The sequence below is a fragment of the Glossina fuscipes genome, unplaced genomic scaffold, assembly GCF_014805625.2.
Source record: "Glossina fuscipes isolate IAEA_lab_2018 unplaced genomic scaffold, Yale_Gfus_2 0, whole genome shotgun sequence".
Lineage (NCBI taxonomy): Eukaryota > Metazoa > Arthropoda > Insecta > Diptera > Glossinidae > Glossina > Glossina fuscipes.
In genome coordinates this window covers 30,975,714-31,000,517 of record NW_023998414.1, presented here as the reverse complement: position 1 = coordinate 31,000,517, position 24,804 = coordinate 30,975,714, and the positions used below count along the sequence as shown (strand labels likewise).

At 29.4% G+C, this 24,804-nt stretch overlaps 1 protein-coding gene across 16 annotated transcripts in view; it reads left to right on the top strand.

The window, feature by feature from the left end:
- Positions 1 to 24,804, top strand: part of LOC119638007 (potassium voltage-gated channel protein Shaker) — a 319,681-nt gene that overhangs the window by 145,222 nt on the left and 149,655 nt on the right. The window contains exon 1 of one of the 16 annotated variants that reach the window (XM_038034581.1): positions 3,151 to 4,060. The exons of 14 other annotated variants lie outside the window; for them this stretch is intronic. The gene's annotated coding sequence lies outside the window, so the exon portion shown is untranslated. Of the gene's footprint in view, positions 1 to 3,150; positions 4,061 to 24,804 lie in introns of those variants that run through there. One more of the 16 variants, XM_038034589.1, reaches the window with a different exon arrangement.

The window sequence follows — 24,804 nt, the reverse complement described above, 5'->3', positions numbered from 1 at the left end:
AATGGAAAAAAACCTTCAGGATTTATGAATAGAAAAAATATTGTGTGCCGCATCATGTCAACGCTTTTGGCGATCGGAACTAAAAACTTAAAAGAAGACTGGGAGGTTTTAGTGCATTCACTGCATAATCTGGGCCTTGTCACGTCCGACTAACACTTGCTTCTCTCTCTCTCTCTCTCTCTTTCTCTCTATCTATCTATCTATCTATCTATCTATCTATCTATCTATCTCTTGTAATATAAAAATTACTTGGATGACTTTTTCTGCTGCATTTTTTATAAACGAAGCTGGATGGCTGCTTCAAGTATTTGCCTTCGCGTATATAGATATTTGGAAATATTTTGAAGATTTCCCAAGTTATCGATAAATGTAATATACTTCGAGTTTATTAAGAGCTTGGGAAAAATTCTTAATTCATAATTTGTTTCCGCAATTTGCACGAGCTAACAACTCTAGCAATAAGGGGAAAAGCGAACCGACCGAATAAACCTAACATCAGTTGAAGACTTCAACTATTCGTTTCCTTCGCAGTATTTTGTTTTAAGTTTTCTTGCAATGATTTCATAAATTATTTATTCCATCTTATAGATGCTTTAAGGTTATAGTTTGAAAAGAAAAAAAAAAAAAACACCAAAATTTAAAAAAAAAAACAATAAATTAAAATCACGTTGAGTGAATCAAAAAAAAAAAATCAGGTTTAATGAATATGGTGAAAAGTGGTCTAATCATATCTAGTAAAATTCCGCCAATTTAACATTTCATGTCTTGATAATAAATTATTGTTTTCTTCAACATTTTTTAACACAATTCAAGCAAAGGAGTCATTATTGTTTTATTCGCCTGAAGATGTTTTTCTTCTTTGATGACTTTGAACATTATTTGTTCTGTTTTAAGACGGCGCAACTGATCCCAATTGTTCACGCAGCTGTCGAATTACAGAATCAAAGCGATTAGCTTTGCGTCTATTCATAATTTCAAATCGAGCCACGTAGTCCACTTTATTTCTATGAAAAGTCCGCAAAATTTTATTAAATCGTATACGGTGTCCAGACTGCCACTCATTCCTTTATACATTGCAGATATTCAGTTGAGATCTCATTATTGTCTTCATTTTTTGAAGCATTAACAAGTCTACTGCAATCAGTTGTGAAAACTCAAGTCAAGTCTTGACAGTTATGGTTGTCATCTGACCGAGAGAAGCTGCAACGATATATTAGTTCCGGCTGCCGGCATTGGCTTGTATAAGCCCGTCTTTGGACAATTTTCGAATCAACCTTCGCATCCTCCTTTGCGAAGTCTCCTCCGCTGAGCTGTTTTGCAAGGAATTTACTTAATAATGCTATACATGATCGCTCATTACCGACAAATGAAGCTATTAAGATATTATCCGTTTTGAAAAGTTCAAAGCTCTTTCGTGAGCGTAGTTTCTTATTGTTAAATTGTTCCTGCAGTTACTCTTTTTAATTGAAATCGTAATGAAACTTTGAAAACGTTTGTTAAAGCTTAATTTACAAAATAAGTCTATGATGCTTAAAGCTTTTGAAAGCTTTTTTTTCAAATCTTTTAAGCACAATTCTATTTGATTACCATAGAATAGAAAGTTGCGTAGCATTTGATAAGAATGTAAAGTAACAGAATTTCTATTAACAAAACTTGAGCTTTCTTCCGTTGATATCTACATTTATAGCGTATTGCTTAATGAGAACATAACATAAAGTTAATGAGAAAATAATGAAGCATGAAAAATAAAATATAAATATTAGACGAAATTAAGGCAAAATTATAAAAGAAGACAAAGTTCGATCCGTATGTGTTTTATCATTTATCTATCGTAAAATCCATTAGGAAATAAAAAAGTAAAAGTTTTGTAAAAGAACTTGATATTTTTTCAATACTAACAAGCATTGCCGATTATAATCCCTATATATAATATAATGTATGGATGGAATGTCTCGAAACTAAGATTTAGCTTGTAAATAATGTATTCAGTTCAAAAGTGTGACGATAGTAACTTTGCAAACAGACAAATAGGCGGAAAAAATGTTATTAACTTTTGTTGCACCGGTCAGCCTGGTTGTTAAGGTTTTCCCTAATAAAAAAAAGCTTTTTCGGTAAAGGCTCTCTACAAGCTTGCAGCATAAAACTCATAGAGAATTTCAATCTAGTCTTTCAAATTATTTTGAATATTCTCCTAATTTTATTACTATGCACAGACAGATAGACATTCATCTAAATATCTCAAAGATTCTGACTTATAAGTTGAACATAAGAATATAAGACGGACAGACGGACAAGCAATCTTGGATACAGGAGTCTCTAGCTCAAGTATTTCCTTCTGGGTGCCATATACATTCACACAAATTTAATATACCGTTGCATGGCAAGTGAGGCGGGATATAACTATTTCATCGGAGATAATCAGAATTTATTGGTAATTAATAGTTGAATGTTGAATTAAACTTTTGCTCTATGTAAAAAAGAAACATCAACATTTACAAATGATCCAAAAACAAAAAAAAAAACAAAAAAAAAGCAAACACAGATGCGAAACTTCGACTATAACTACAACACGTGCGGCATATTTCTTGTTTAGTGTGTGTAAGATATAGTAAGAAACGAAAAGCGGTTCCTAACATATGAACAAATGAATGTTAAAATCTATTAAGATCTGTTCTCTGCTTAATACAAATTATCTCTTATTCTCTTATCGTCCCTTCAACGTCCTAGTCAAGTTTTTCCTGCACACTGTCACATTAACAGTGATTCATCTATATCTACGTACTCGCTCTCTCTTTGCCTATATAGAATGCAAGCTTGCTCTTTTTAAACGTTCAAAAAAACGAAGCAAATCCCAAACGGAACTCAATTTGAAAGGAGTAATAAGTGAATGATAAAAGCGTTTATTTCATTGATTGATTTGCTCATATTTAGTTCAGTTCAGTCAATCTTTCGCAGAGCAAATGTAGCTTTTCCAGTAGTTGTTCTTTGTTATTTAACAGGAGCTTTAAATTGAAAGAATTCTGTTGCGGTACAGAAATGTTACAACAGCTGAGTGGTAAAAACATCGATTGTTGTTGACACACTTATCAAAAACTTTGAGAGTTCTTGTAATGCTCTCTTTTTCGTCTCCCGCTCTGTGGCGCTCTCTTTTTTTTTTTTTTTCTTTTTTCTTTTTTTATTATTCATCTTTCATTTCTTACACATATTAATGCACTCGGGGTCCTAACTCTTTCGTTTTCTTATATGGATAAATACTATGTTATGTAAAACTATATTCTATATCGTACGTACAAGTGCGTGTTTGGTTGTGTGTATTATCGTAGGACATTTTTTTAATGTTGTAGTAGTAGTTTTCAGCTTTCTTTTAACCTATTATACGATAATATTAAAGCATGGTTTTCTCCTTTTTGCCTCTACTTTCATTTATGTTTTTTGGTATCTTTTATGTTTTTTTTTTTTTTATTCATTTTATCACATTCTATACTGTTTATATGTTTACGATGTATAAATGTATGAGTGTTGATTTTGATTGCAGTTTGGTTAAGCGGTGCAAGTGCAGTGTTGTGTACTTTAGTAGCAAAACATACTTCGTACGTTAGGCGGCTCTAATAAACTTAATCTAACATTAAATTAAAAAATGAATAAAATGAAATAAAACATAATAAAAAAAAAAAAAAACAAACAAACAAAAGCAACTAAATATATTAAAATAAAAATTTTTTTTTTTTTTTTTATTCGAAAAGTATTTCCTATATATCAATAAAGAAATTCTAAGAAAATTCTAGTTGTAGTAAAGAGAAGCTTTAAAATAAAAAGTAATCGTTTCTATTAAAAAGCAAAGAAAAAAAGAAAAAAAAAAAAAAGGAAAAAAATCAAAAATAATTATGCAAAATAGTATTTAATATTTATACCCCAAAAACAAATAGTGTCTCATTATATATCACTTGTGTATTGTGAAGGAAATAAATGTAAATTAAAAAAAAAAAAAAGAAAGAAAAGAAATTCTTACTTTAATGCCTCCATTAGATGGTTAGGATTAACTCTATAAGCCTGCCCATGTGTGAGTTTCTGCTAACAATAAAAAAAAAAAAAAATCGTTTTCTCTCTCTTCTTTTTTTTCTCCTTTTTCTTTCAGTATTATTATTATTATTATTATTATTGTTGTTAATAAAAACTTCTAATGAAACGTAGTTGCTTTTAAATGGTGGCAAAGTAAAAAAAAAAGAAAAAAAAAAAAAGCCGTCTTTTTGGTTCGTTTCTGCATATTCTGGTTTTCGTTGTGTGTTATGCTGTGTCTCTATGCTACTCCCTCATCTCTATTGCCTTTTTATATATGTTATTGTTAGGAAAGAAGGTTTATTAATTATTAAAAATCACCACATGACATAGATTATACACATACATACATACATACATCCATACATACATATATATATACATACATACATACATGCATGCATGGAAAACTTAACATAACATATATATGCGTTCTGCCTGGCTTTTCGAACTAAACTAAACAAAAGTCTTCGCATTTCATCTAATAACATATACTCAAACACTTGCATACATATTCATAATTATACAATCGCACACACACACACACACACACACGCTTAACATTTCATAGTTATTAACACAGTTTTATAATTTACCTGAACTTAATTTGTTTTTCTATTTTTTTTTTTTTTTTTTTTTTTTTTTTTTTTTTTTGTTTTTCTTTCTTTCTCATTCAGATAATAATGTCAGGACTTTAAAGTTCATAGCAAGAGCAGCATAAGTTTAATGCGCTATTATTACTCCTTGTTGCCCAGGCCTATGTATGTTAAATATTGCAGTAGAAATGTGTATGCGTTTAGGCCTAAGTGTGTGTTTATGATTGTATGCATAGATCTGTGTGTCTGCGTTTGTGTGTGCGTTTGTGTGTGTGTGTGTGTGTGTGTGTGTATGCGTATGTGTGTTTATGCGTAGCAAATTTGTTACTTAACTTTCTATTCGCATTAGTTTATTACTTAAGAGATTTACTTGAAAAGTGCTACGTATTTTTAGTTGTAGAAACATGAAAACACATTGTAAATATCTCCATAACTACACGTGATTAGTATATAAAATTTTAGCATTATAACCGCCATCGTTAAAATTACTATATCAAATTGCTTAATCAATTTGTAACACTACGAAAAGATATGCATCGGCAAGTAATCGTATATATATATATATATATATATATATATATATATATATATTATATATTTTCGATTAACGGAAGATTGGGTAAAAATGTAGATCACGCTGTTTTCTCGTCCATTCGTCCATCTGTCTATTTGTTATTCGATGACCGTAAGAGCAGGGATAAACGGCTGAAACTTGGCACATGTCTTATCGCCATCATGTCCGCTTTTCATAACTACTTGTGATACGCCCAAAATCATGTCTACAATTGCCAAAATTTATAGACTTATTGCTAATATATACCAAAAGTATCCGAAAATTCATTGTAAGAATTAGTTTGATTAATCGGATTGGACGCCCTAAATGATCAAAATACCATTCAATCCAATTTTTTATATATATTGACATATAATGATTGAATGTCTACAAGTCTCTTACCCACTTTAAGGGGGAACTAAGAGAAACATTTAATTATCTGATATGAATTGATTAATGAATGAAGAGAACGATTGAAATTTATTTGTTTTGAATGATTAAACTCTTTTTCATTTTTCTTTTTGTTATTATTTCACATTAAGATCAACTAAATTTATATATGTATAATATTTGTTTGAATCTTTAAGCATCTTGCTTCATGTTTTCTTGGTTTTTGTGCTTATTTTTAAATGTTCAACTTCGAAAATGAGTGGAGATTTTACAAAGTCACCAAGCCAAGCTTAGTTTAAAAGAAAAATTTGCAAAAAGATTTCCTAGAAAATATAGAATATCTTGCAGAGAGATCAGTAATTAAGTTGAAATCTATAAATAATATAAATAATGATAAAAGTCATGATGAAAGAATATCTTTTCGGAAAAACGATTCCAGTTTGCCCACAATCATAATCTATAAAGCAATGTTTTTTGTATCCTTTCCTTTCTGCTTTTGATTTAATCAATTTTTTTTTTTTTTTTCAAATTATTTATTTATTTATTTTGCTTTTTAAAAGTATATATTTTTTTTTATAAAACAAACATCTACTTTACACTAAGGTAATCGTAAAATATTAGACATGAACGGGAAGCCTCACTGCTTCATAGAGTATATAAAACGAAATAACATTCATTTCGTAGGAAAGGGGAAAATAATTAAGAACGATACGGGAGACGATGGGAAAAAATTAAAAAAAAATGAAAAAAAAAAAATGTTTATGAAAATAAATCAATTTTTATTTTTCTTTTATTTTTAAGTTTTCCTTATAAATACATTACCGGAGTTTAGAGTCAATCTGAATCATATAATTTTAGTTCAAAAATAGTTCTCATCAATATATAAAACTTGTCTGAAAATATTAAGTGCTTTCAATAAAAAAATCATTTTATATATATGTATATGTATATATATACATAAATATATATTAATGAATATAGAAACATTCGCTTTAAACTGATTTTAAGAGCTTCGTTGCGTTGAAAAGAATTATGTTTTATTTTCCCCAGAGGTACAATTTTTATGCTTTTTGTTTTAATTGATTTGAATATGCTACCACATATTTCGAATGTTGATTTCTCTATACGTTATTCATAATTTAAAAGCAATTCAATTTTATGCTAACCACCGACGAATGCGGAGCGATAGTACATTTGTTGTCTCATACGCAAATTATTGAAATACGCATCAGAAGTCTTGTAAACCATATATATCTGCATATATATGTGTCCATCTATTCCTTTCTAGATGTTATATATATTCTTAGATTAATGCTACAAATCATAATAATTCTTTCACAATCATATTTACAGTAAAGAGAAAACTGGCAGCTTGATTACTAGGTTGTAAGAGATATAATATAATAATAAACATAAAACCTTCTATATGCACATCTTATATCCGTAATCATGATGAAAAATAATCAAATCGTAATTTAAATCGGATAAAATTAATGTACCAAAAAATTACGAGAATCAATGGCCGCAACCGTCGAACTTATTGATTATAATTTTTATGAGACACATACGCTATTTAAGCAGATTTTTTTCCTTTCTTATTGGTACAAAATCGCTTAAAAATTCTTACGTGCACAAGGTCCCGGGATTTCCTATTCATTTTACTACAATTTACGAAAAACTTGACAGAACATGATTCATATTCAAGATACGTTTAAGATTGATGCAGTCGTCTTAGCAGCTTTTCTTCGAATGTTTTTTTTTTTTTTGTCTTTTACCCTATTTTATATATCTTTATTTACTTACGTCTTTTCTACGAAGCATTTAAAAATTGTTTATGCTCATTCTGGGCATAAAACCGTAGATGCGTAATAAAAACAAGAAATTTAATCTATTTTCTTGAAACGGTCGATTAACGACTTCAGAATTGTTTAATACTAATGTCGCATAAGGGAAGAATTTAAACTATTTTAATTAAATATTGTAAAAATATTATGTAAAATGTTTTAAATAACTTAATAATTATTTGCTATGTGTACAGTAATAATTTTTCAGAAAACATTCCTCTTCAAAACTTTAGATACTTGTAAAGCTTTAATCGAAGATCCTTCCAAGAAGTAAATTATCACGTTAACGTAGCGTAGTAGACATTCTTAAGAAAAAGCTTCTTCGCTAATTATTGTATTACTCCCCGTAGACAATTGTAGACAATGCTTTGCGTATTTTTGAATGTTAGAAATGAAAGAATCTTTTGCTAAGGGATATATCGAAACTAAACACCGAGCAAAGAGCAGAACAAATTCATTTATAACTATATCGATAATATTTTTTGATTTTTAATTTTTTGCCTAAATTTGAGATTATCCACCTTAACTCTTATATCGTGTACGGCCTATGACTTTAGTCGAACTTGATAATAATGCATTTATGAAGAATTTTTTAAAAAAATTTTAAACTTTTTGCAAAAATTTTCAAAAATTTTCAATATTTTCCGAATTTTCAGTATTCTTATCAAAACTCAATTTCAGCTAATTTCTTAGCTTTTTAATTTTGTTTTAAAATTTTTAAGGATTTTTTTTTTTTTTTTTTTATTTTTTTTTTTTTATTATAATCGTTTAAAGCAATAGTTATCGAAACTTTGAATTAATTACATTTTCATCCCATTAATCTCTCAAGTGCATACACGTATTAGCTCATTTAGTTCACGTTGTTTGCCTTTAATAAGAAAGTACATTAAAAAAAAAAAAAAACAAACACTGTATTTACTTTAAGTCGAATTTTGATTACCCTACATCGTAGGTAAATCTATGAAAATTGCAATTGCTTGTTGTTTTTCGTTTAGCTAGCATTTCATTACTGTACCTGTTTACAATAATTTTTTGATTATATGTAATGGAATGTTTTTAAAAATTTCAAGATCTCCTTTCTCCAAGTTAATATTTTCATTTTGTAGCTACTCTCGGATTTGTTCTAAATTTAATCTACCCAAATTAACTGAGCATATACTTCGAATCAATAATATATAAAAAAATTAAAGATTTTTTGATATTTGTAGCTGCTTTCACACTAGGCACATAAACGATGGGCTACAGCAATAATGAGCAAGATGGGGAAGCAAATGAATAAACTAACGAATACATATGCCCGGTCGTGTGGAAAGATATAGAGATAAAAGCAAACACGGACGTATAGATAGAGATTTAGAGAAATAGATGTACGGTATAAAACATAGGCGACTAGAATATATATAAATGGTCATAAATATAGAAGAACAATTGGGCCGCTACACAAAAAGGGTATAAAATTTAACGGTATAGATTGAAGCGTAGGCAAGCACATTAAAGCATAAACTCTAACGTCGTATAGAGGATTTCTTATGTCGACTTATTCATGAATATATAGAATGACGCATAAACGAGCGTATAGATGGGCATAGAAAAACGCATGAATAATCGAACGAATAAATAAATAAAAAATTATATCGATATATAGGTATAAATAGTTATATACACGAGTATATAGGTGGATATATATATATATATATATATATATGTGTGTGAATATATAGAAAATAAGACTTTATGAATGTTGTATACGCATTGAAATTTCGAAAGTAAAAAAAGAAAAAAGAAATGAATAGAGGATTGGATGGAAAAACGAATTTATGAAAATATAGACGGACATAAAGTAACAAATATTTGATGATATATACTTTTAGTATAAAGATGAAGATGATACATTTTCTATAAATGTGTATAAGTAATGATAGAAAGAAATAAATGAGCCGATAACTGCGCCAACTTATAGCAAAAAGTATATCTAAATAAAAATGAATAAATATATATGGTATAATCAGACGAACAGGCTAATATGTAAACGGCGAATAAATGATGATGATGCGCCGACGAATAAAAAGAAATACGAATAATTTGAAAAAAACGACCGCATAGTTTAAATCGATTACATATTTGATCAAGAATACTTTATGTTTTTTATACCATCATCTTTAATGCTACACGCGAAAGGATAAAATTAATATTCTTGCCTCTCTTTAACATGCTGGTTATAAAAGATCTTTAACTCTTATCGACTTTTTTCCACTTAATAATTCCATTTGCACTTTTTTTTCTTTTTTATTTTTTTGCGTTTTTATGCACATATGTGTTTTATATATATAATATACACGAGGTCCAATCGAAAATTAAACAAAGCTAAAGATGACGTTCAAGCATTGCTTTGTGGAAAGAAAAAGAAATGCTCTACGGTGTCATGGTGTAAAATGAGAAATAAATTTATTGGAGCGTATGAATGACTATTTATTATTTAATGCAAACATAAGAAAAACATTCATACGCAGCATACTATAGTAGTATGGGTATACAAGGCGAAAAAAAAAACCTGTAAAATTCATGTACAACGTAAAGCGCAACTCGAGAATTCACCAATATATCACATAATTTGGAACACACAGGGGGGTAGAGAAAGAAAGGGTGATAAACGTATACACAATATATAGTCGAAAAATTTTTTATAAATCATGATAATAGATATATAGTAACGACTGCAATATATAGGTAACGAGTTTTGATCTCGTAGGGTCTGGAATGTTTCTTAACTGAGTTAACTTAGCTCGTATGTAACAAAACTCAAAAGACATCTCTCTATTTTGCGTAGAATATTAAAAATTTGTCACATTTCCTAACACAATCTATTCAACTCACTTCACTTATATGAATAAATCGTTAAAGACCGTTGCAAATGAAACAATCCCCGTAGGAATCTGCAGATATGTTAAGAAATTCAAAATAGGACTCACTGTCTTTCTTTTTCTCTCTTTCTCCATTTATATCTCTCTCTCTCGCTCGCTCTTCAGATCTTTTTCCTACAAGTCAGATTGCTATTAATCCACCACTTAAGATTAACAAATGGAAATCATTCAATTTTTGGAAGCCCATAACGGTTCCCGAACTGCGATAAATATTACATTCACTGTTAAATTTTGAAAAAAAAAATGAATGATTTTTATTGAATTAATACAACGATAATAAAATTATTGCAAGGTTTATTTTAATCTAACATTTTAGTTACATGCTATAACTTATTCATTGAAAATGTTGTTTTCGGTGTTTATTAAAAGATATGCGATAAGTGGAGTGAAACTATAAAAGAATTGAAAACCTAAAAGGTATCTAAGATTCGTCTTAAGACTAAGACGTTGGTTTTTTTTTTCTTTTTCCTGTCTTTTTGTTGCTGAAATATTTTTTACAAAAGATTACACCCATACCTTGCCCCAGAAAATCTTTTGATTACAAAATACATAGAAAGACGAAACAACGGCAACAACTTTCACTATCACCAAAATAACCGTAGACAGTATGTCTGTCTATGAATACGATTGCGGTTCTTATTAGTAGTACGCACTGATATATACAAAAAAGAAGAAAAAAAAAAAAAAAAAAAAAAAAAAACAGCTTGAGAGAAAAAAAAATCTGTTTATCTCAGAAAGACTGAAGCACAAACATATTATTCATAAGATGGCAATAAACACGTGTACACACACACACACTCACACGTAAATCTGTGTATATGAATATATATATACACATAAATGAAAGCATACTTTCACGTTCATACGTACGCACAAGTTCTACTGAATAGAAGAAGAATGTTTTGCTTACATGTATTAAGCACTCTTAAGTTTTCCTCTCTTTCTTTCAAAGTATTTCCTTCTCACCTCGGATAATAATATTCAACGCAAACTACGTAAGCAAGAAGGCAAATATAACTGCATTTGTACATAGAGAAGTGTATTCTTCTACCGCCTGGCAAATGTTTTTTTTTTTTTTTGTTTTTTGTTTTTTTTTACATCTACTTTTGTCGTGTTTTAAGGATGTTAGTGGATAATGATTTTTTCCACTACTCTAAAATTTAAAAACAAAAAAAAAAACAAAATTTTTTTTCTCTTTGATTTATGAATGCACTCGTATATGCTTGTTTAATAGTTTGCTTCGCTAGCTGGATAAATAATTTATATAACGAGCACAGGGCGAAATGTACCTAGGACAATAAAAGACGCAATAATCAAATAGAATTTATCTTGGCCCGCTTTTCTCTTATATACTTACTCCGCATAAGCAGTACATGAGGCTCTTGTCGATGATTAACTGATTATCTGATTAAAATTGTAGCTTTCAATTTACTATTCATTCTGCTTCATCACAACGAAGATTACGATTTCAAAACTTTGCCCTAAATTTTTGTGAATTTTATTTTAATCAAGGGACATTGAAACAAAAAGCTTTGCTAAATTTTGCAATTTGCATTTTTTTGTTTTAACAAAAATCGAATAAACATTTATATTAGTCATTTAGTGTTGTTAACAAAAAAATGATTTCATCATAAATCGTCATCATCTTTAAATCGTTCGCTACGCTATTCTTAGTGTCCTCTAAACTGGCGAGTGACGATTTATCCGCATATAAAGGTTACATTTACTTGAAAAATTAGTCAATGTTAAGTTTGTCAAATATCATGGACGTAAGAAACTACGTGTTTTAAGTCTATTAAATACAACATTTTTGCTAGCATAAAAACAGGGGTCGTCCGCCTAGCCATCTACCCGTATTTAAAATTTTAAAAAATATATATATATTTTTTTTTCCTTTCAATGAATTTGAAATGAGAAAATCAGTTAACTCGACCTACAAGTTCGCTTATTTGCGATTAAAAAATAACCGAATACAATTTATCCTTTAGTATTGTTTGCATAACAAAATTTTGATTCATTTTATTGTACGTTATTACAAACACTTATTTTTTTTACTTTCGGTATTCTGCGTTGTATGATGAATAGAAGCTACCCCCTTACTCATGCAAGCACATATATATATATATTTACAAATAGTTTTACGGTTATTATGTATTTTTTTGATTTTTTTTTTGCTGTACCTCATATATTGTAGTAGAAAGTATTAAAAAACTCCATGCAACTTAATACAGGATCGTTTTGTTTACAATAGGGGCATAGGGGCAATATAATTATGAAATTGAAATTCGATTAATTTCATCATGAGGTTTGCGCCATCTCGAAATATTCGCGAGACACACTACAAAAAAAAAAAGTTAAAACTCGTTCCATATACACTGGGCTTAATTGTGATCGTGTTAAGCTTAAAAATGGCTGCAATAGCTAAACGGCTCCATTCGAGTCACACAAAAACAAAGATATTTTCCGTAAAACTAATTGCATTCGATCTCACAATTAACAAAAGAAATTAACACAATTTTCCCAGATATAGGCCGCATCCAAAATTAACTTGAAAGCAAATCAAATTATAGTTCATTCATTAATCAGCCTTCAGCTGCTTTTCTCGCTCTCACATTTTTTTGCTCCATTTTATTGCTCTCTTTAAAGACTGCTTCTTTAAGATTTATTTTCAAAATGAAAACAAAAATAGTTATATAAAATTTAGCTTATTTTTTGTGTGGTTGTGTTTGTGTATGCGTGTAAAAGCATCTATTGCGGTTGTTGTTTGTAATAAATGAAAGAAATACGTTTTCTGTTTTTTTCTTTTGCTTTTTCTTTTTTTTTTAAGAGAGGGTCCAATAATTTTAAGAAATTTTCCCCTTTTTCTCAATGCCTTTTGGAAAGGAATTCAACTTTTTCAACTACACACAAATATATATATATATATATATATATATATCGCATGTACATGTTTTCAGGTATATGTATGTGTATGACTTCGTTTTAAACCATTCATGCTCAAGTACATAAATTTTTTTTTTTTTAATTATAATACAAAAAAAAAAAAAAAAAAAACAAACCTTTGTTGATATGAAAGTTAAATACCACAAAAATTCCCTTTGTCTAAATTTTAAAAAGAAAAAATGTACATAGTTTCTATAAACTAAATTGAAATTTTGCTACATTGACCAGACGATAAATGACGATGCTTTACATTCCGTGCTTTTAAGTAAAAAGTAATTCGCTCTTTATCAGATTAAGTTCATTAGATTTGGATTCTAGAACTCTTGAATAATATTTTTTGGGACACTCACGTAAACGTTGGAAAGTGAATCGTTTAGAACGATCTCTAATTTTTTTGTTAAGCCTAATTGGGTATATAACGGCTTCAGCAGTGGAAGTTATCGAACGAACCGAACAGATGCTTACAATCTTAAAAAGCTATAGCAAGGGCTTTTAGGATGTGGATAGATTCAAAATCAAAGCTTATATGTTTTGTAACATCTTTATCCAGAAGGTACGGTATGTAAATGTTCAGATGAAATTATATGATGTTGATGTGAAAAAGTATGTAAACTCAAGAAAATTGCTTTTTTTTTTTTTTTTTTTTTTTTTTTTTTTTTTAATTAACTTCATTGTTATATCCACTACCAAAGAATGACGTAATATTCATTTTGTGAAAATGTTTGCAATACCGAGAAGAAAGCTTCGCAGACGCTTTAAAATACATAAATCTTTAATCAATATCGACTTCTGAATCGATTTAAACACGTCCACTTTTCCGTCTCTCCGTCATTGTAATGTCTGCTGTAACCATTCTCCTAGTCACAAAAATGTACATATCACTTTCAGATTTAGCAAAAATTTTGAAATTTCTCGCATGTAGGTCGATATTGAAAATGGCCAAAGTTACTTACTCTATCACATAGGCTGATAATGCATTTGTTTTCCAAAGTAGGCAAAAAAACTCTCTAACCGCAAGATACACATGCTTGACCAATGTCAAATTCAAAAAGCATCTAAGCATATACACCTGTCCGACTGTTCAATTGTACAGTATTTGTGTATGTGTGTATATACATTCTTAACCAGAGTCAAATTCAAAGCGCACCTAAGCAAGTCCGTCTATTCATCTGTCTATCCATTAGTATAATGCCTGGGGTAAGCAATCTCCCGATCACATAAATGAAGATATGACCTCCAAATTTGCAAAAAAAATTTGAAAGAGATGCATATCAGTCAACGGACACGCCTGTAAGGCATTATAAACTGAGAACAACTCTTCTTTCTCGAATTGTTGTTTACTACACATAAACTATACCAAAGGTATAGCAAAAATTTATACTTTTTTTCTACATAAAACTAGAAATCATCAGCCACGCCCATCCATCATTATAAAGTAATTTCTCTTTTACATGTTCTACATACAATACTATACACAATACTGAGATACAATCTTAGATTCCAATTGTTCTTGTTTAAAGAATTCTACCAATCGATACACCGATTAATAAAGGAATACAAGCTCGAGCATGTTGCTAAGCCTTGTGTCTAGTTTTTTACACCTTAAAAATTATTAGCGATTATCACTATATTTGTAAAGATTTCACTTCAATTTTAAAGGCTTTCGGTAGGAGTCAATAAACGAACTTTCAAAAATTTTAAATTTCCATTCAAAAAAAAAGAAAGGTAAACTTATGCGGAGTAATCTGAACGACATATATGCTCAAATCAATTTTGAAATCCACACTAACTAATTGATACTAATTTATAAAGGGCTTTCGATGCGCAATCATATTACAAGTGAAAAGAATAACGGGATTGGTAGAGGCTAACCTAAGACTTACATTGAGGTAAAAATGCGACCTTATTATTATTATATTTATATCAATTCATATTTAGACACTGATAACTATTTCAATAGCTATGGAAATGGATATCATATATTCGGACAAAAGAAATTTAAGAGAAAAAATGGAATCAACTTTCTTCTCTTATTAAGACAAACGAATGTATCGCTTATTTGGAATACAAATCGGCTGAGCATCAATGAGCATTGCGACCGTTTCAAAAATTTTTGTTAAGATAATGTCTCTCGGAAATATTGCGTTCAGTTCTTTTTATTATATTATATATGTACATATATATATTCATTCGTTTGTTCGTTGACGTGAATTTTGTAAACTTAAAGAAGAAAAGGAAAAAAAAAAAGAAAAAAAGAAATGAAATCTGCCTAACGATGTCAAGTCATACATGATTTCATCGCCTATAAGATATTTTTTATTTGTAACTGCATTATTTAATGGGCGTTGGGGTATAATTCGTCGTTATATTGAACTCATATGTCTTCTGTCAGTTAACCTTACAGACCATAAAAAGTTTAAAAGTTTATCTAACGATATCGAACTCATCATCAGTCATTATTGGGATGCCCTACCATGTTCTTATTACAAAGCGAGTACCAACATCAATGTATGTCTTCATTCATCTGATGACGGGTGTACAACAAATGCTTGTGTATAATACAATTACTTAATGGTTCATTGCATATGCAATAAAAAAAATAAAAAGAAAAACGAAAAAGGAAAAAAATAAAAAAAAACAGAAACAGAAAACAGAAAACAGAAAAAAACGCACTTGTTTATGACCATTGATTGCCATTGATGCGTACATTTTTAACATGGTTTTACTGAATTGTAATTATTTTAGGAAAATAAATAAAAAATTCAAATAGTTTGCCAATGGAATTTTCCATTCATTCCTTCCTCCTTTCATTAGAATTGTTTTTTATTTTTTAGGAAATTGCATTCTGATTATCTTATTGGATTTTTTTTTTTTTTTTATATCTAAAATGATATCATAAGGGCGTGTATGTGTGTGAGACCGAAAGCTAATGCCAAAATAATTTCAAATAACAACACACATATAACACATGGCCTCCTCTGGTCCTATTTTACTCATATACGTATAATACATTTTACTCCCTATCTCTTTCTCTCTCTCTCTCTATCTATCCTATCTATCTATTTATCTGTGTTCTCTCTCTTGCTTTCCCTTTTGCTTAACTTTGTTTATCTTGTACAGATTTTCGGAGCAGCAAAATGGTAGACAGTTTGGTGTCGTTTTTAGTGAAACCACTGCAATAACTTTTGTAAAGACTCGTGTTATGACGTCATTTGCTTGAGAGTAGAATTTTTATTGTTTTTTTTTTTGTTTCTCATTTTTATTTATTTATTTATTTTTTTTTTATTTCAGTTGTTTCCCTTTTTAATTGCATGTTATCAAAAATCATTACAAATTACTTGAGGCCAAAGTTTTAAGAAAGAAAAAACGTTTAAACGAGACTCACACTCACACACCTTCTTAATGACATTTTTAAATAACATAAAGAAATGTGTTATTTGCTTTTGCCTAACACTTAATGGAGAACATTTGATTTTCTTTAGATTTCAATTTGTTTCATTTATCAAGGATAATTATTGTTAACATTTCAAGCCAATAAGCATAACGAAAATTGATTGCGATCTAAGTCATTTGCTTTTTAATTAACTACATCAATTTTAAAAACTACAACAAAGTTAATCCTTTCATTAAAAACACCACATGTCTCTCAAAAATATACTAAAATATGAAATTTTTTCCATTACGTTTATTATTTGCATCCTTAAGAGCACTGACTTTATCGCGTAATTGTGTATTTTTTTTTTTTGATTTTATTTCATAATAAAAAGTAAAGCCAGATGAATAATATCTTTTTAGGGGCGGAAGGGGGGATATTTGAAACTTTATTTTATTTTAATATAATATAATGGCATTATAGTCCCGTATCCAACATAAGATTTAATTATGCTCTATTTTTCATGTCTCTCATATGTTATAATTATATTTTATACTTGTTATATAATGTCGTGAAATTTTAACACGTATCGTTTACGGGCGCTGACACTAACCAAGAAATCATATAGGTCTGTTAACAATGATACGGTATTTGTAACAGACCGGAGACTTATTGAGTGATGTGATGTATATAAATTTTTTACTACTTGAAGGCGTAATTATAGGAGAATCAATCATTTTCTAAGTGAATTCCTTGGCAAAGATTTGAAATGTATATATCTACCGAAATTTTCTTTTAACTTTTGAGAATTCGAAGAATATACGACAAACGAACCTATTAATCCTAATCATTTGATGTTTATGTTTGGGACAAATCCTATATACACTTTTTCATTCGGAGAGTAGAGGCATGGAATAATGGCGCAAGAAAAAGGGGTCATTCTTTACCTTTACCTGGCTGATAGGAAGCCATGCGAAAAGTTACAATGAAAATATTCCATTCGCCTTAACTACTTTAATGCAAATAAGATATGAAAAAATATCTTACGCTCGAATTACTTCGATAATAAGATTGCTGTCGTTTGCTGATCCATTCATTACATTCATCCAATTGCACTTCTCTTCATTTCTACAGATGTCAGCACATTTTGAATATATATATATATATATATTTATACGTGACATGTGTTATATCACATATATAGCGGCATAAGTGGATACATATATACACTTGCAAATCCTTTACTTTTTAATCGATTGGAAACTTTTTTGTACAGTTATCGTTCTTAATAATTTTATATCAAATTTCTGTCGTGCGTTAGGAAAACCGACCGTAACGATTTTATTAGATTTTTTAAATGATGTTTAGATACACGCATGGCACACATGTACCTATAGATAAGCGACTCCATTAAGTAAATATATATTTTCGAAAAGCTTGAGTAACGGAATCGATTTAGCGATATCTATTTGCGTCCTTATGCGGTCAAGTCGGGATCTTATTTAGGAAACTCTCTTCAGAGCTACGAATTTAATCTCAAAGTTTAGTTTTAAATTGCGATTTTAAAATTTGTTATACTCCTCATTAATTGTTCTTAAATAAATCCTTTAAAAGTCTACTAAATGTACGATGTCCGCATTAAAGAGACTCTACATTATTAATAAGACAGACAGACAGACAGACAGACAGACAACTATTGCTATGAAATGTTGGTTTATCTGCTTCAGAGAGCTTTCTCGTTTCAACACAACGTAGCATGTTTGTTTAAAGCCTTTGTAAGTGTGTGTATTGCTTACCGCAGAAACTGCCACAGGGCAGTTTAAGTTTCTTTCTACCTTCATTCAGTTACGTGAAATGAAGATAACCTTTAAGGCAATCAGTGTCATTTCGTCCAACTTGCAAGTGAGCCAAGTGATAAATGTAGCCCCTATATTAAGTAAAAAATTTGACATTTAGGAGAAAAAATCTTAAACTCACTGCAAAAATTGCTATATATAAATTTCGCAATGAATTACGGAAATGCTTCGGTCAGATTTTGAATCAATTCGAGCCGGCTGTCCTTTTCAGTATTGTTCAAGGGTCAAAAGAAAATACGTATAATTAAAAGAAATCAGAAAATAGAAATGTAGTTCGATGTGTGTGATTCTTTACAAATCACGTACAAGCCCACTGGTTAAGGATGTGACCCGTTGACCGGCATAATAATATAAAAAGCAGTATTCTAAGATAGTTTTTCTCTTTTCCTTATCCGCCTGAGTGATGGAGAACAAACAATCGCAATAAGCAACTCATTGGTCCAGGTTGCGAATATCAAGTTCGGTAAAGTTTTTAATAAAGCCGATAGCCTTACATGCTAGTGCTTTAAAACTTTTGTCTTTGAATTTATTTCTCTAACTAAATTAATAATAACAATAATAATAATAATAATAATGAGATACTTTTTGACAATAATTGAGAAACAGGAGCAATTATTTACCTTATATTTAGGGAAACTATTTATATATATATATGTAATTCATATCGAAAGTGTATAAAAAAAATTATTGTTTTTATCTATATTTTTAATGGCGATTGTCAGCTGAATTGTAATTCAGATATCGGAACATACATCGAATAGGGGCGAATGGCGTCTGGACTTTGCAAGGATATAGTCAAAGGACTTCTATAACCCTTATGTTACTAAGCGGTTATGTACTGCCATTGTTCCATGTAGTCTCGATACAAATGTGATATTGTCGTAATCGAATCGTTGCAATGAAATCTTCAACTTTTTGTTCTACGGAATTTTGAGGTGAAGTTCTTGTCTAGAGATTCCAAGTATTAAAATAGGTTAACGCGTTCACTGAGGAAAAGGCATACCAACGAGTGAAATGTTGGGGATTTTCTTCATCGTAAAATTGATTAAACGTACAACATCTTTCTCTTTTTCACTTCAGATAATCTCATCTAATCTGCCCGGTAGATTTGTGGGGCACTATGCAAGCAACATATTTGCCTGAGTACTAGACAAACTACTATCTTAAGAATTATTTTCGGTTACTTTCTATGATGCATAATACTAATCTTTATTTCTTCGATCCGTCAGCGAGTTCAATTCATGCCATTAATGATGCTGTTCTACGGATGCGTTGCTAGCATCCTAGCGACTCCTTTAAATTCAAACAGATTTATCTATACAAGATACTTTAATTTGTTCGTATGATTTCATGAATACTTTCACCTTTTATTGAGGTTTTTCTCTTACTGTCAATATACTTACAAATATTATCATTAGATAGCATCAATTCTGTTTATTGAATTATATATTATTTTGATTTAATTTTGCTGCACAATATTTGAATCTGTAATGGTTATGCATTTACTTAGCCGCAGTGCATTTTGCATTTGCATATGCATTTATTGCTATCTAAGCCTATCAAAGCAATTTAAATCACCTAACTGTTTTGGGAAATGAAAACACGATCAAAACCTAATAGCTAACAACGACAATCTGTTCAGTTATTTGAACTCATTTAGGACTCAAACATCAATTTATCGCGCTTTGAGCTTGAGAACTATATTACGCTTACTTATTTACTTAGTTTGTAACGTCCTCCCACGCCTACACGTATTGAATGAGACCATTAGATTAATATTCTTAGGCTCGAGAAAACATTACACAATAAAGTCTCTTATATGTATTTATAGAGGAACGATATGATAGAGTCTGGCTCGATCAACCAATTAATGTATGAAATGCCAAGTAGGGACAACTTAATATAATTGCTCTTACATTTTGCTTATGTAAGGTAAAGCACAAAATTGATTATGTAATGAATGATATTTTGAAAATTTCTTAAAATGAAATTTTTGTAAAATCTTTTAAGCACTTTCTAGCTTCATTTCTTTGCTGTCGAAATTGTTTAAACTTTTCATTGACTAGAAGTTAATTATATTATATATAAACTCTCCATTGAACGAATTAACAAAGTGAGTAGTAATTACTACCGACTAAGTTTTATGCGGTTTTCTAAAAAAATAAAAAAAACGAAACAAAACAAGAACAATCGTTTTGTTGTAATAAAGCTTAACGACAACAAAGTTGAAAACGGTTAAATCTATAAATATCGTAAATATAATTAAAATTCCAATAGAGGAAAAAGGTTAAGAAAACAAAAAAGATAATAAAATCAGGCAATAAAATAAATGCTAACGTGACTAACGACCACGAAAAGAGTCAATAAATAAATGAAAGAAGAAAAGTGAAAAAAAATTCTTATTAAAATATAAAACTATCGTTAAATATTTTAAATGGGTGGGTAAAAGAGTGTAATAAAAATGAACATAAAAAAAAAAGAAAAGAAATTATTGTTTAGAAAACAAAAAAAAACCGAACAGGATGTAAAATCAATCCAATACACATCACCAATGCTCAGCCCCTTAAAAAAAAAAAAAAAAAAAAAAAACAAAAAAAACCAAACTCATTGTTCATTGAAAGAAGTAAAAAATAATAATAAGCAAAAAACAAAAACAACATTCACATGTATACCATACATACATTGCATAAAAAACATTTGTTTATAAAAACTAAGAAAAAGAAAGAGAAAAACAAGGAAAAAAACACAACAACCACAATACGAAAAATTTATAAGAAGAGCAAATAGTCAAGTAAAAAAGGGGAAAAAATTTCATTTAAAGGTTCTTTCTTTTGGCTGGGTTTCCACTTGACTAACATAACATCCAAGGATCTCTTCCAGTTGACTAACATAATATCCAAGGCCGATCGTTGCTAGGATATACAACAATCAAGATGAAATTGGCAAAGATCATAAATAAAAGCATGCTATGATGGGTCACGTATCATTATTAGATAACCTTTGGAACTTCACTTAGCACAGTTAACACATAATTTCTATTACAGTTCAGTCCATATAGGAAAAAGTGGTTTGGTTTCTATCAATAGCGTTCTCAATGGCTCGTTCGTTCCTATCCCATATTCATTAACATGTATGTGAAGAGTTCTCTTCGATCTCTTGCTTGAACAAGAATAAGAAATCAATAGGACTGTTGGACAGACAAACTTTAATCTATTCAAAGGTGAATCTATGTCCGTCCTTAACTACTTGTGTAAAATATCTTTCAAATTCAATTTTCCACTTTTTATTTGCCAATGACGTACAAACACTATTACATGTACATAGATTGGGGATTTTCATGCACCTTTCAAATGGCCGTAGTAAGAGAGAATGTTTTAGATCACAGATTTCCGTTTATTATATTAAGTTTTATTGAAAACAATAAAAATCTTATAATCATTATATATAATATTTTATATGTTATAGACACATACACACGCGTGTTACGCGTGTTACATTTAATTGTAAGATGCAAAGGAATTCGCATAGACTTGAGAGCATAGTAATAGAATAGAAGAAAAACTTAAAGACAGCAAGCAATGTTTCATAGGAAACGGAAAGGAACAAAACATATTTCGGTATTTTCGAGCACACTCGTAGACCGACATACAAGATCTTTAATATAACCTCAATGAAATGGAAAATATAAGGCAAAGTCAAATAAAATTTTTTTTTCTAATCATTTTTACAAGAACAGAAAGCAGACAGAAATCAAAGGAGCAGACAAACGCAACTTATTTCGCTATTCGCCGCTAGCGAATACATACAGATAACTGATATGTTCGGTAGTAAATAACAAATTGAATATTGAAAGCACGACAGATTTCACGCAAAATTGATTACGATTACCTAAAACGACAACAAACATCATAAGCAAACCATTAGGCAAAAAAAAAAAAAAAAAACAGAATGCGTGACGCATTATTTCGTTTCCATAAAACCAATATATAATATATCGTGTCTCTATAAATAAACAATCGATCTTATAATCATTTGTTTTTTAGCTTCAAATTATTAGAAATAAGGAACAATGGGTGTTTTGTTTTTTAAGATTTTATATGATATGACTTCAAGTCGGTCGCCTGAAGCTTTTTTTACTTAATTTTTGGAAAATAATTAACAAACTTTATTATTCAAATCACGTACGATTGGCTATTCCCTATTAGAATAACTAATTCCAACTGTTAGGTTAGGCTGCTTTGTTCATTTAACGCAGCCTCCGAGTAGCCTCCTTTTGAACTCAACTTCAAATATAAGAAAACCACACTCGGCACATCGTTTTCATTTAATTTGGAACGAAAAGTACACTTTTTTTTTTTTTGATATGACCAACGGTCACGTTGATGACGGTCAGAAACAAGCGAGGAAATAGCGAGAAAGAAAGAAAGAAAGAACGGGGGATGCCTAGAACTACGAATGAGGTAAACTCTACCGCCTAAACACGCGAACACTCGCTTGGTAATCATGCATCTTACCTAATCGGCTACTCATGCGGATAATAAGTTAATGGCTATTGAAGTTATTGAAGTTATTGGAATGAAATTTGATTCAAATATCATTGAGGATTTCGGCAAAAATCTTGTTCTTATTTGGGCGTAATAATACACATACAGCAGATATTTTACGGAACATATGTATCAGCTTAAATCTGTGCATTTACCTTTTAGGTTAATATTGATCCCGATATGTCAAAGGTCATAGTTCAAATTTTTTTAAACTCTGTCTTAACTGTATTTAAATTAAGAGAAAAAAAAAAAAAAAAAAAAAAAAAAAAATTATAAACTGCATCCAAAGTATAGTAAAAAAATTGAGACAAGTTTGTGGAAAAAATGAATATATATATATTTTCTAAAATTGGTACTGATCATCCCGTTACCAGTTAATCTTAAAATTTTCTTACCAATTGAAAATTTTGATCATTTTTTGCCCTTAACAGGATTTTTAATGGGAAATCTAATGGAAATATTTATCAAATTCGTTTTTTATATAATTCCTATAGATTTCCCTATGACGTATACAATTAATAAAGAATTGGGAATTGTAGTTGTTATTGTTATTGTTGTTAGCATTCGTTTCATTAGAGAATAGAATATGTTTATATATATATATATATTTTTTTTTTGTTAGTTTGTTTCGGGAAAACCAGAAAATTTAACTCACGTGCTTTTACTGTTAGTTGTTGTGTTCAAATTGTGAATTTAGATGAAATAAGAAAAAGAAAAAAATTACTTTTGCGCATACGCAGGCTTTTAATATGTAGTAACTACTTGGAATAGACTGGTTTGGTTTTCATTTTATATATATATATATATATATATATATATATATATGCGTATATATTTTCTCTTCTTCTTTTATGTCCTGTGTATGTCACTGTGTACGAGTGTTATACAAATCAAAGACAAAATTACGGAATAACACGCTATTGTTATATCGCCCGAGTGCGGTTGAACCAATAATACATTCAGAGTATGTGGAAAGAAGCATTTAGTCTTCATTTGTCTATTGTTTTTATTTGACTTTTGTATGTATATAGATGTGTTCGTGTGTGTATGTGTGTGTGTGTGTGTGTGTGTGTGTGTGTGTGTGTGTGTGTGTATGTATATTACAATTTTCGCTTTGTATTAATTACACTTTTTTTTGTATTTGTCTTTTATTTTTATTTTTTTTTTTTCTTTTTTGCTTTAAAATACGTCCACACATATATACAAACATTCAAATACGTGTGGTTGTATATATATATATATATATATGTTTTATTTTTGCTCCATTTCTCTTTGCGAGAACCATTTAATTGTCATTTAAAAAAGTTCACAACGGTTAAAGCAGTTTTATGAATGTTCAGTGATAACGGGCAATAATTAATAAAAGAAAGCAGAAAACGTGAATCATGATCTTTGATGTTTAATTATATGAATTCATTAAAGAAAAATAAATGAATAATAAATGCAATACCAAATAAGTAAAACATACTAAAGCAATTAATATGAAAATTAATATTTTAACCAATAAAGAAAAAAAATAAAAATAATTATTTTGAATAGAGGGAATATTCAAATTATGTAATAAAATATATATAACTGAATTATTAAAAGAAAAGGAAAAAAAAACAAAACAACCAGAATACGATAAATATATAACAAAATCAATAAATAAATTTTGTAATAAAGCGAAAGGGAATCTCTTGTAATAAATGGAAATTTTGAAATCTTCATTTAAAAGTAAAAAATATA